Raw genomic sequence first — 13,211 nt, 5'->3', positions numbered from 1 at the left:
CTAGTGCCGGGCTTTGCGTCACCAGGTATTTCTGGTTAGTTAGCCTTGTTTCTGTTAGCTAGATCTTATTCTACACCTTACGCTGTCCCCCACTACCCTTAGCCATATTGCATACGTCTTCTACAAGCTGCACTTCACGTCTGTCTTTGCTCCTGTTAGCTATGCAATCCTGCAACTGCAGCTCATGCTGCTCCTTATTCCTCTGTGCCCTAGTAAATGGCAGCAGATTGGCTAGCTCTGCTTATTATTCTGTTTAAGGATTAGAACCAAATACAAGAAAACCTTAGAAAATGTTTAAGCAGCTTTTGCTGTCACATACATTGTTGGGAAAACCATAAGCATATTGCTAAGTTTGTGGTTTGTTTGTTATTTTTGTTTCTTTGTTTTTTTAACAAATTCCACCCTTCATATCCCTATGTTGGAAGTTACTGCCAAAGTTTAATGTTCCTAAACACCCTGTGAACTTGTAGAAACTTAGCCAAGACTTCTGTTCAATTACAAACTTCTCCCTTTTAAACAGAAATAGCCCTCAAACCTAATAACAAATGCAAGAAAAATATATATTTTTAAATCCATGCCCATTTTTTTCTTTCCATTTATCTCCCTCTAATTCCATCAGAAAATAACAAAGCACAATCCAGAAAAGGCTGGATTGCCTTCTCCTCTGAATTTCTGAAAGGTAATAGGAAAATGATGGGGTTTTTCTTCCATTTTGGATCTTAACCATCAGGCTTACGTACACACTTACATAAACTCACTCTCTTATCCACACGGAGACTCTCATAGATATATACGCATATAGAGAGACATAAATATATTATTTAAGCATTCGCTGCAATTATTAGGCAAAGCAACATTAAACCTATCAAGGAAGTCTGAATTATTATCCTGGTATAAAAGTGTAGAATTCTTTTACTTTGGTCAGTTGCAAGACATGAAATCTTCAATTAGGGACAAAATAATCATCTTTTGTCACCTAAAACTGTTCTATATCAGTTTTCATGCTGCAGAAGTAATTATTCGGTACTGAGAACCAAGTGTCTAGTATTTAGCTATATACATCCTCTTATTTTACAGAGCATCTGTACTTGGTCATATTTTAATTCCAGTGAGGTCCAAAGGTCCATCTAAATTTGTGGTAACTTTTACATCAATAGGATTACTCAAAATTCTTAATGCTGACACCTGAAAATCTAATTTAACCCTTGTGTTGCAAAAAGTGCATTGAGAAAAATCACACCAAGATTCAGCTGAGAATATTGTGAGTAAAAAAACAGCACCACCATCACATGAAAAATAAGCCTTAAAATATAGCAGGCAGTAATGCCACTGATGATATCCCATTTGTGATTTAATGCACCACCTGTACTGTAAGAATTATTTTAATGTTTTGAATATTTTAAGATATTTCCTCATTTTTGGCTTAGAAGAAATGGTCAAATATTTATCTCGATGTCCCCACCAGTTTAATTTCAAATAGATAGGTGACTTCTGTATTATGAATAAAGTGAAAGATTTAGAACAATTCCTAAAGACGAGTTTGCATTTTTTTCTTCCAAACTTTCTTTATGCACAGTGCATATTTCTGTTAGTTCCTAACAAATAAGTTCAAAATAGAAACTATCTTATCCTTCTCCTTTCACTGAGTAGAAATAATGCACTTCTCATCCAAGATATAACCCTAAGAAAATATCCTGTTGAACAGAAAGTTTTTTGTTAGTATTGTCAATATATTGGAGTCAGTGTTAGCAATGTTGACTTCACAGTATCCCAGAGAAACTAAGATACACGATAATTGTGAGAAAACGCAATGGAGACAATATGGGCAGGAAAAAATTAATAACAAACTAAAGTATACTCTGCCTGATCAATGCTTTGGCTCCACCTGAAGTGGGTTTTTTTTTAGCAGTTGAATGAAAGAATGGAGAAAGGAACACAACTTGCTTTAAATTCCAGCCAGTTTCTTTTCCTCCATGTTTATCTATGTTTTTAATTAAATGCCAATAAACTTCTAACCAAAACACTATTTGTGTGTGAATTCACAATGTGAATTTGAAGTTCAGTACTTTGTTCTAAAACACTGAAAAAAAATCTTAGAATTTATCTATTTTCATTTTTTTCCAACACAAGTTCTAAGTAGTTTTTTCTACTTCAGAGAAATTGTCTTAGTGAAAAAATATTTTTTCTGGAAAAAAAAAAATCTGCTTCTACTTACATTATTTGTGGCTTCTCTTTAAGAAAAGTGATAACAGTGACTTTATTCACATTTTCAGTTTGTTATCCTGTTCAACCCCTGATTCATGATTAATGCAACCAATACGCAACACACAGATAACTTCAGAGATCTGGTTCTTATTCAAAATCTTTGGATGGTCAAGACAAGAAATTGCAAGTGACACTTTAGTTGGATTCCTTTTAAACTCTCCACATTGCTTGTTCTAGCTCACCATGCTTATGAATATTAGATCATGGCAGAACTTTTCCTGAAAGAAGCTAGCAGGTGTATCAACCATTAGGTTTGCTCATTCATTACCCTTTGTGTGTAAGGATATCCATTAGATGTATAAGGTCTGTTAGAGCATTGCTAACACATTTAGAGGAGTCCTGATAAGTGGTTACCTCTGAATGTTAACTTTGGTAATTATTTAATGCACTGTTATGTAACAATATTTTCTGAACCTGAGTAAAAGATAGAAAGGAGAATAACATATTCAGAATTCTTTCCTGGGAATTTTGATTACCAATACGTGAATTAAATTGTGAATAGCCATGCTTCTAAGAAAACAAAACCAGTCTTCCTCATGAGGCTCAAAGTAGCAAAAATCAGTTGTAGAGAGGGCTGGAAGAAATAAGTAGTTTTGTTAATGGTTTTGAATAGAAAAGATAGAAGTTTTTCAAACCATCAAGGAATTCCTCTGCAACCCTTTCCTAAAAGAGAATGAAAAATCCAGATGCTAATCTTGTCACTTTACTCTGTCATTTGTAAGAGATTCAAAGGTTTGTTCATTCAAAATGACAAAAGATCATAGAAAACAAGAAACAAGTATGAGAAAAATGGTTTGAGAAGTGAAAGTGAATCAAGATCTCTAAAAAAAATTATTCCTGAGACAAACTGAAGAGAAAAAGAGTAAAGGAAAACTGCTGTAAGAGTAGCCAAGCACTCCAATACACCCGTATTTTGACTAATTCAGTTCTTCAAAAACTAAGTGAAAGAATTAGACATAGCTGCCAGACTTCGAATCTTTAACCTATTTGAGGCATAATTTATGGAATGGAAGTTTGGAGTTTGAAATATATACACTATTTGTGGATGCAAACTGTTTTAATATTTTGTCCTATATAAAATTGTAAATGTAAATTATATAAAAGTCACCTTACTTTTCAGTTACTAAATAAATGTTATAATAAAGAAATTAACATCAGGATACAGGCTTATGGTTGATCTTTTTTAAAACCTCTTAAGTAACAATTTCTGCTGTTCATAGTCATGCCAAATAGCCCTACACTCCATGCTTATATTCAGTGAATCTGAAATGAATAAGGTAATACTTAGCATATATAAGGATGACAGAAAATAATAGTTACTTAGTTTGTGGTTTAACAATTGTTATTTTGCCACTTGCAGTTGTTTATTTCTCAAAGAGCATTTTCTTGCTTTCCTTTTTTCCTCCAACCTTCTCTTCTATGTCTAATTTGCATGACAAAAAAAAGGAAAAAAACCCCAAACATCTGCATGTTATGAAGTTAAAAGAAAGCAGTGGTTTTGCATAGCCTTAGTCATATAGAAATTGCAATAATATCAGTCATATATGGAAAATGAGTGAAGTAGCAACACCCCAAGAACCATCCTCAGAGGATAAATCTCATCATCACAAAACCATGAAGAGTGTTTGAGGTATATATGGCATTTAAGACTTATTCATGTGGGTGATTTCATCCAAACCTCATTTAGACATTGTGACCAAGGATTTCTTGGTTTTGGTTTCCTGTAACCTACAGTTCTTACTGACTGCTAGAGCTCTTGATGAGTAAAGTCTAAAGAAGAAGCCCTACTTATAAAAGCCAAACTTCCAAAAGCATAAATATGCCAATCAATGCTTTTCGTATGTATTAATATTTCATGACAAACAACCAGACTGAAAATGCCTTACTTCCATTGTATAGCACTAAATCATGACTAATTTCATTGAAACAAGTGTGAATTTTCCTGTGAGCAATCCTTTGCCCACAAGGGCAAGGGAATAAGCAAGGGGTTCAAACAGTTGTCCAGAAGGTTTTTCTGCCCGTTAAATTGAATATGATGATTCCTAAGTTTTCAAAGTAAATAAGGGAAAATGCAGATGGATTTCCTTGATTAGCTGTTGGACCAATTCTCAAATCCTGTGTGCCTATCACTCAAGAGGGAAAATAATTTTTCAGTGGTCTCTGCTGCATTATGAGTTGATAACTCCTAGTTTTTATGTCCTTGTTTATTATCTCCTTGACATAGAATTTAATAGGAGTACAAAGCTCTCCACTTTCCATTTAGAATGCAAAAGGATTCACAGAAAAAGGCAAACAAATCTAGTTTCATCTAAAGTGATATGGGTATAGGTTTGTTCTTTTGACCACAGGGAACTCAGTCTGGCTTTACAAGAGTAGTCAGGACACAGGGTTGGGTTCTGTGTCTTAACATAAAGTGGTATGGTATGTCTCCTGAAGCTAGAGAATAACTCTTATTCCTTAATATTTCTCAGTAGGTTTTCAATCTGAATGCTTCCTCATGTTTGTTTGCGAGCTGTCATTTCCAAAGAACTATAGCTAAAAGATCAAAGCAATCATACTTTAGAAGTTAGCTAAAAACCCTTGTACTCACTCATTAAACAGTTTTTAAAAATAGCTATTTTCTTTTATAAATATAATGGAGTTTCAGAACCTGAAGAATCAATTCGACATCAAAGAATCAATGTTATGATAAATACAGAAAACATTTTTCTCCTTTCTAACAAACCTTCATAGAACGATTTGGAGCATATTAAAACACTCATTCATAACAAACATTTTATTCTGAACCCTCAAAGAATTAGATTCAAATCACACAAAATATTTTTTTAGATTTTATATTCATAAAAGGATGAGCCAGGTCAAAACCACACTGTGGCTATCAGCTGGCAGCACTTTATCTGACTAACAACAGAATAAGACACTGCAGAGCTTTACCATACATAGTTTACAATAATGAAGATTCATCTTAATTCTAACTTTTTCTCTATGAGTGTCAAATTAATCAGCCTTACAAACTCATGTCTCAGGTGCATAAATGATTCACCTTGGTTTGACAAATTAATATATTTCACCTGTGTGAAGGTATACTTCGTCTGCCTAGACAAAGCAGTTTAACATAGAAAATCTTTTGTTGCAATCTCAGTGTTCAATTCTAATCTATACTTTAGGTGCCATATAACCTTGTGCATATGTGCACGGGTTTTATACTCCTGAAGGTAAATTTTCAGCAAAGGCATTTTCACCAGTATATTACAAATGAGAACAAACACTTATGTATTCTGGTAAACCATTACATACACAGCATAGGTTATAAGAATAAAAACAATAGGATTTTTTCCATTCACAATGGCTTTACTTATTAGAACCACATCGATCACCTATTTGGGGAAAAATCCCAGATCAACAAAAAGAGAGTATTTACTAATTCCTGATGATACATTTCAAAATTTGCCTAGGTAGAGAGTCAAAAAAAAAAAACCTTGTCACAGACTGTAAAGATCATTGATTATGAAAGAATATGATTATTTCTCTTCCAACTCATGTGTTTTTTAATGCACTTTATTATTAGACTCTAGACCTGAAGCACTGAGGCAAATAAAAAACATATATTGTTTCAGACAGTGCACATGTTCTGGAAAACACACAAACTATTACATTAACTGGGATTTGCAATGTGATACTTTAAGTCTTACTATTAGAAAATAATTTCTTAAAAGAAGAGGGTTGTGGTTTTTTCTGCCCCCTCCCCCCCCCCCCCCCGTGGAAATAAACAGTTTTCAAAGAAAAATACCTGCTGTTTATTCTCTTTTAAATTGGCCCAGTTTGAGTCCTACATCTGCTCCTGTACTGTTGTAAAATCTGTGTGTTCTATCAGTGGTTGATGCTGATTCCACAATTTGATATATTAGGTAAAATAGTTATAAGTTCTTTCATGAGGAAAACTTAAACGGATTTTTGTAATCCTCATCCAGTTTCAGGATGTCACTAGATGAAGGTTATTACCTGGTGAGAGAGCTCTCAATCAACTCAGCAGTTGCTCTATTCATTTTTGCTAAAAATACATAGAGTGAACATGCTATGGAGTATCTGATCAGTGAGAAAGCATGGGAAGAGACGCTAACCGCAGATAAAAATCACAAAAATATATCATTATGTGGAATTATTACCATTTATCTCTACTCACAAAAAGTGGTTTAGGGTACATGAAAGAGTGTGAGTGGTATAGTAACTTTCAGAAAGTTTACTGCTATCCTCAACCACCAAAACTGAAGAAATGGAACTCCGTCTTTCCTTAGCCTGTTGAGATCAGAAAATAATTGCTGTTATGACTATGAATCACAACCAAGTTACTGTCCTATAAATGTAGTCTATTTAATCCCCTTTTTCATATCCTTGCTCCCAGCTGCATGGATATATTAGTAAACACTTACATCATGGATACAGAAAATAGTTCTTTCCTGTTATGATTTAGATCACAATCTACAATTTGCTATTTCTAATTTTTTTTTATTCTGAAATAATGAGTTAAAATTTAAAAAGCCTTGAAAATTGAGGTTCAAATCTGTGATTTAAAAGGCCAATGACCAAAACATTTTGATTTCTCATGAGATATGAAATAAATTACAATAATGTTCTTTATTATAAAATTAATAATTAATTTCCTATATAGTTACTATACAAATGCACATGAAAGCATACATGTTGGCACATGCATGTAAGTGTTATTTATATGCAGTATAAAGTATATACTATATAACATAAGTACACAGTGTTTTGTTTATTTTAACATTGTAAATTCAAAAGTCATACTGAACTCCATGGAAAGTTCCTACATTCTGACATGCTTTTTTGTCTCCTTGAATAGGTATCCTTAGCTCCAGAAAATTATACAATTGTTTATTAGCAGTAGCCTAAAGTAGTAGGGGCAGAGGAGTACAATTGAAATGTTCTTTATATCACCTAGACTTCATGTACTCTAGAAACAGAAGCCAGTTTTTATTACTGAAGTTTTGCATAGGCAAAGTCTTGTGTCCTTGCTTATTTCCACTCACCTCGCTGTGGCTCCCCTAAAAATACAAATCCACCTACTTTAGGTTCAGTAAAGGATTGATTATTATATTTTTAATTATGAAGTTACAACAAATACTTACTGTACTTAGCGAAATCCAAATGGTGTGTAGAATAAAGTACTAGTCACCACATGCCATATCAGGATGACATAACCTAACTGTATATGCAGCAGTCAGTACAGAACGTACCTGGAGCAGTGGAAAGCTTTAAAACAAAACCCCCAAAAACACAGAATAAACAGAGTAAACAGATAATTTTATATATAGATATAAAAATATATATAAATATATGTATCATATTTTTATATATAAAAAGTTATTTATATAAAGAGATTTAATTATTTACTTAATTTCTTGAATATTATTTTGTACTTTTGAGTGAAAAAGAAAAGACAACAGACAGAGTCTGCTGCCTGTCTGAAGCATCTTTTTCTTAATTCTTTTTACATTTGATCCTGTACTGTTGACTGACAGATTAATAACTTTTGAATAGTTTAAAATATTGATCTCAATATTTTTTGAACCAACTAAAGAGCTTTCTGACATTTTTAGCTATACGTACTCTTACATCTGTTAAAGGTTATGGGGTTTTTTTTGTTAGATTTAAATAGTATTAGCAATAAATATACTCACATGAAACATCATTGATTTTTTGCTCCCTCCATAAAATAGTTGAATTGAATTTCTACAGCATGATTCTAATAAGCTATTTTCTTACTATCCAGAGACAAATATAGATAGCTCAGTTAAAGCATTATCTGACAATAATGCTGACACCTTACACATGCCTCCCTCACAGAATTGGTTTGTTTAGAGACTTTTATGCTCTTAGAAACCTTATCATGTATGAACAGCTAGTGTCTTAGATGGTGAAATTCCTGTTGGCACGGATTTAGCTAGACAGTGGGATGCAGACTCTATTTTGTAACAAAAACATTTGGTTAATCTGCTTTAACCACTGTGAGCACTCCATCACCACAAAAACCTGCCATTTTGATGGTAGTGCCTAGATGAATGTTAAGGTTAAATAGTGATAGAAAGGTGCTAAATGAAGGCTTATCAGGTTACCATACATCAGAACTGTGATAAAGCTCCCTCGGGAAACTATCAAACGGAACAAGGGTCTATTCAGAAATGTTTGACAGAAGACATACCATTACAGTGGGACCCATCTAATTGACAGCACGGCTTAAGTGTGGAATTTCTGTGACGTAGAACTTGGTGACTGTCTTGAGTCCTGCAGTCTGTGCTGAGTTCAGGCTATTTCAGGGTCAGTTTTGTGAGCTAACCAAACCTAGCCATCTGTATAAGCAGGAAAGAAATCTTACAACAACAAGCTTCCTTATCTTTTTTTAGCTGTCAGTCTCCATCAGAAAAAAATGTGAGGTTCATAAATGATGAAGTGTAATGCTTCTCTGAACCTCAGTAATGTTTTAGTTTAAAAATTATTTACACTAGACTGACTTACCATCACTCTTCCTAATTTTGACGCAGGTCCTCAGCTCTCTCAGAAGTTCTTAGGATCATCTCATCTTCAAAGTGATTCGTGGAAGGAGAAGACCCAGCCAGCTGGACACAGGCAGGAGCCATCTATTTGAATGAGCTTCCCATATGACCCTGTGACCTTCCTTGAAAGATAAATATCAGATGTTTTAGGCATCTAAATATGCAAAGAGATGGAATAGAATCAGAATAGAACATTGCTTCCTTTCCTTCCAGGCACGTATTTACTATTTGCAGTAAAAAATTCTATGAAAGTGTTCGGTAGAACCTATAACATGCTAGTGGCCATCTTGAAAATATTTATTAACAGAAAAACCTGTTCCATTTAATCAAGTAGTTAACATTAAGTCAAGACATATTTGCCTCAGAGAGTACAAACTTGCACTTGAGGAAGATTACTGAAAGAAAGCACAAGTCACAAAAAACAGTAGGACTTTTCACAGAAGGGAGAAAAAAAATGGAGGCTTTGGCAAAAGAATTCCACTTAAGCAATGGTGCTAGCTCAAGAGGCAAGCAAGACTTAATAAGAGGAAAATAAGTCTTTCTTAAAAAAAAGAAAAATATCTTTGGTACAGGAGTAAGTGAACTGAGTAGTTGAAAGGGTGGAGATAACAGGAATTATGAGGCTGTGTTGTAATGCGGTACATTCTGGAATGGTGTCCTTCTGCACATATCCAGCTACCCAGTAAATTACAAATTGCCAAACAGCTGTAAGAGGAAAACTGAGATGAGGATTTCTGAACTGAGCTAGAAAGCCTCTTAAAAACTTCATCTGTGAAAAAGACTGGAAAGATGAGAAGTACACATGTATGAGTGCCCAAGTATAGCTGTATAGATAATTTGACCCAGTATTTGTGCTTAGAATCTTCTTTCCATTGCATCATCTCAGAAATGATAAAATCCAGATATAGCTATGAAATGAACGTGGTTAGGAACATTTTTACCAAGAAGCGAAAAAAGATTTAAAACACCAACTGTTTTGTGGGTTTTCTTGAATGTTTTCTGCATTGTAAATTCCTTAAAGTCCTGCCACCTTTCACAGACTACTACTTTTTGTTTACACATACTCTCTTACACATCATTAGAATTCTTTAAATATACTTTGACTTAGAATACCACTGAGAAATGTGTTGTTTTGTATTACATGTTCTGCATTTGTTCAAACAGGCTTTAATGCTGCTATTAGTACTTTAATTGCATAAAGAAGTAAGAAGTATAAGTATACAGTTCGTTAGTTACCATAGTTAACTCCACTTTCTTTTTTATCTAGTTTGATAAAAGGGTAAAATGGGATAGCATTTCATTTTCCATTGAAAAAGTTTTCGTCTACATGAGAAGTGGAGTAAATTGTTTGCACCTATTCTTAGGTAAGTGTTGGGAATGGTTTGAGTCCACTCAAAACTCTGCGTGAATTTATTTGAGTTTTTACCTTGTTTGTCTTTGACCATAAAAAAATGAAATATATGCATGTTACAATAGAGCAGTAACTTAAACAAAAGCTCAACATTTATGTTCAGGTTTTGCTCCAGACCATCTTCATAACTCTCTTACTTGTTTAGTCAATCAAAGCGAAACAGACTGCAAAGGTAAAGTTCTAAATTGTTGCACAATCTTATATGTGTGTTAATGTGTAACTTCCTACTTTTGTTTAGTTGATTTAAGTTTCTTTCTTGAAATACTAAATTAGTTAATGTTTTCTGCTAGTAGAAGAGGAAGAGAGTATAGCTTGAATCTGAAAAAAAAAAAAAAGAAGTAAAAAGGTTTTGTGTCAAGCAGCAAGATTTTAAGAAATTGTATGCTAACATTGGGGTTTACAGCCAGATATTTCTAAATTTTTTTTTTTTTTATGTTAAGACCCAAGTATTTTTAAGTGCACTAAAACTTCACTGACCAACATCTTAAATTGGCTCAATTGATATCAATATCTCTCATGTACAAAGAAAGAATAAGAGACAGGAAGATAGTGTAGGATTATTCTGCTAGATTTTCACTCTGAATTTGAGCACTGGGGACATTTTCTGAAAGAAATACAGCAATGTATATTAATGATCTACAATACCCACATATTAAAGAGAAAGAAAAAGATTCTCTTTTCTCTGGTGTATTAGACATCAGCACCATTAAAGTAGGAATATCTCCATCAGCAGAGGCCTAGTGGCAAAAAAAAGAAGAGAAAGGAAAATTGACACTAGTATCTAGGGCCAATTTGGTTAACACTGGATATTTCAAAAAAAGCTTTGATGAAAATATAATTGCAGGAAGCCTTAGCAGTTTTGTGATAAACTTACAATATTTTTTAAAGTTATTATGTTAAGATAACACTGTTGTTAATAATAGTAAAGTTTTGCCATTCTATTTTTTTTTGCCATACTACCCAAGAAATCTGTACAACTTTGAGAGTGTTCAACAAAATTATTGACTCATTTTGCCTTCAGAGGATTATTTGTTCCCCACTGATGTCAGCTTTTGACATGTGTGTGTTCTGGAGCCAGAATTTGGTACTTACTAGTTTAATATCTCAACAGCAATAGGAGTGACGGATATCTGGGAATCATTTCACTGACTGCCAAAGTGCACCCACCTCTTGGGGAAAAGTTATTCCAATGTAAACAGTTTTGATGTTGCCAGCTTGCACAATATTTGATATTTTCTCAGTGGCCTAGTTGTTCTCCAAGCTTCACATATGCATATACATCTTTTTTTTGGAGAAGAAAAAAGTTTTTATTACTTGACTGTGGGGGAGTAGGATGAAGCTTGAAGCACTGAAGGCTTTTAGCCACAAAAACACACAACTACTTATAAAAGAAAAAAAAAATTCTTTGATTTTTTTATATTATTTAGACTTATAATCTGGAGGGGAGAAAGAACTTGTGCAGGGAACTTAGTAGAGCTGTACTATATCTTTTAAGTCCTTATTATTGAGAATACTATGCTTTAGGAAGAATAAGCAAACGTGGCATGCATTCACACTCCAGAGAAATCATTGCAATCATCTTAGTTGCATAAAGACATTGAGGGTTTTTTTTTTCTACTAATTTCTAGAGAGCAAGGCCATCTTTCTCTCACAAATAAGCAGTGGAAATCTCCATTCCACAGAAATAACTCCATGTTAAATATTTTCTATACTTTAATGAGATTTACTTAACAATTAGCATACAGAGGAGGAATCCCCAAAGTTTTGTACATGTTGGAACTCTTAACAGACAAGACATCAGCCTCAGAACAGCATTACAAAATTTACATGAACTGTGTTGCTTTTTTATCTAACAACTATAAGGTGATATATTACATACACAAAGTTACTATAAAAAAAAAAAATCAACATATGTTCATAATTTACTCAAAGGTAGGATCTTCACAGCTAAATTTCCTTGCTAATAATTTGAGACAGCATAGGTTCAAAATGAGTTATCACAATATAAATGGTTTAATGAAAGTTTCCAATGGTCACCTTTGAATTCAACTTGGAATTAGCTGAGAAGGTTTTTTCACAACTCTGTGTGCTTCCAAAGAGAGATGTTAATCCTTAGGAATGCTAGAGAATCACTGGGTAAACTGATAATAGTACATTTTTATGATTCTGTCAAGTATAGCCACAATTAAAAAGTCCCTTTGTGGACTGAGTACAAAGGCTTTACAAGCCGCAAGCGGTCTATGGGCTGTGATACAGAGAATCTTAAGCTGGTGGATATTGACGTAGCCCTATTAAAGTCAATGGCATTAACACCTCTTTTATACCAGCTAACAATCTGGCCTGTGATCTGCCCCCTACCCTCTCCATTATACACTGTGTTAACAGATTGTCAGACATCCCCTTGAGAGAAAATATATATCCTGATAGACAAACCAGTTTTACATCTACACATAATTCCAAACAAAAAGTCTGATCTGAAGTCCAGTAAAAGAAAGAACAAGTTCTGGAAAAAGTACTTACCTTCTAACTTTTTTCTCTTTTTCTTTTTCCTTTTTAAAGGAATAAGCTAAGAACAGTACAGCGAGGAAGGCAAAGGCAGCCTCAATAGAGCTATTATTTCCCCTCCTGCACAGGTGGTAGGCTCAGCTTTTCCCCTCCCAGTGTTACAGCCAGTGCAGCTGTATCAGAGCATGTATAATTAATTAATTATACATGCCTTAGTATATAATTAAGTATAGGGGTGGTGTGGGGGGGAATACATCAATGATTTTATAGAAGAAGAGAAATAGGAGGCATATTGTAACTCTGATTCACAGTTTGTATGTTTCTCTACCCCCTGGGGCAATGCAACTGCCCTCGGTAATTGAACCCTCAGCTTGTACCTTTTTTTAAAAAAAAAAAAAAAAAAAAAAAACCAACAAACAAAAAAACCCAACCAACCCCAGCAGAACAATAATGTC

This window comes from Platalea leucorodia (genome assembly GCF_965183815.1).
Source record: "Platalea leucorodia genome assembly, chromosome: 2".
NCBI classification, from domain to species: domain Eukaryota; kingdom Metazoa; phylum Chordata; class Aves; order Pelecaniformes; family Threskiornithidae; genus Platalea; species Platalea leucorodia.
Note: the sequence above shows the minus strand (reverse complement) of the source record.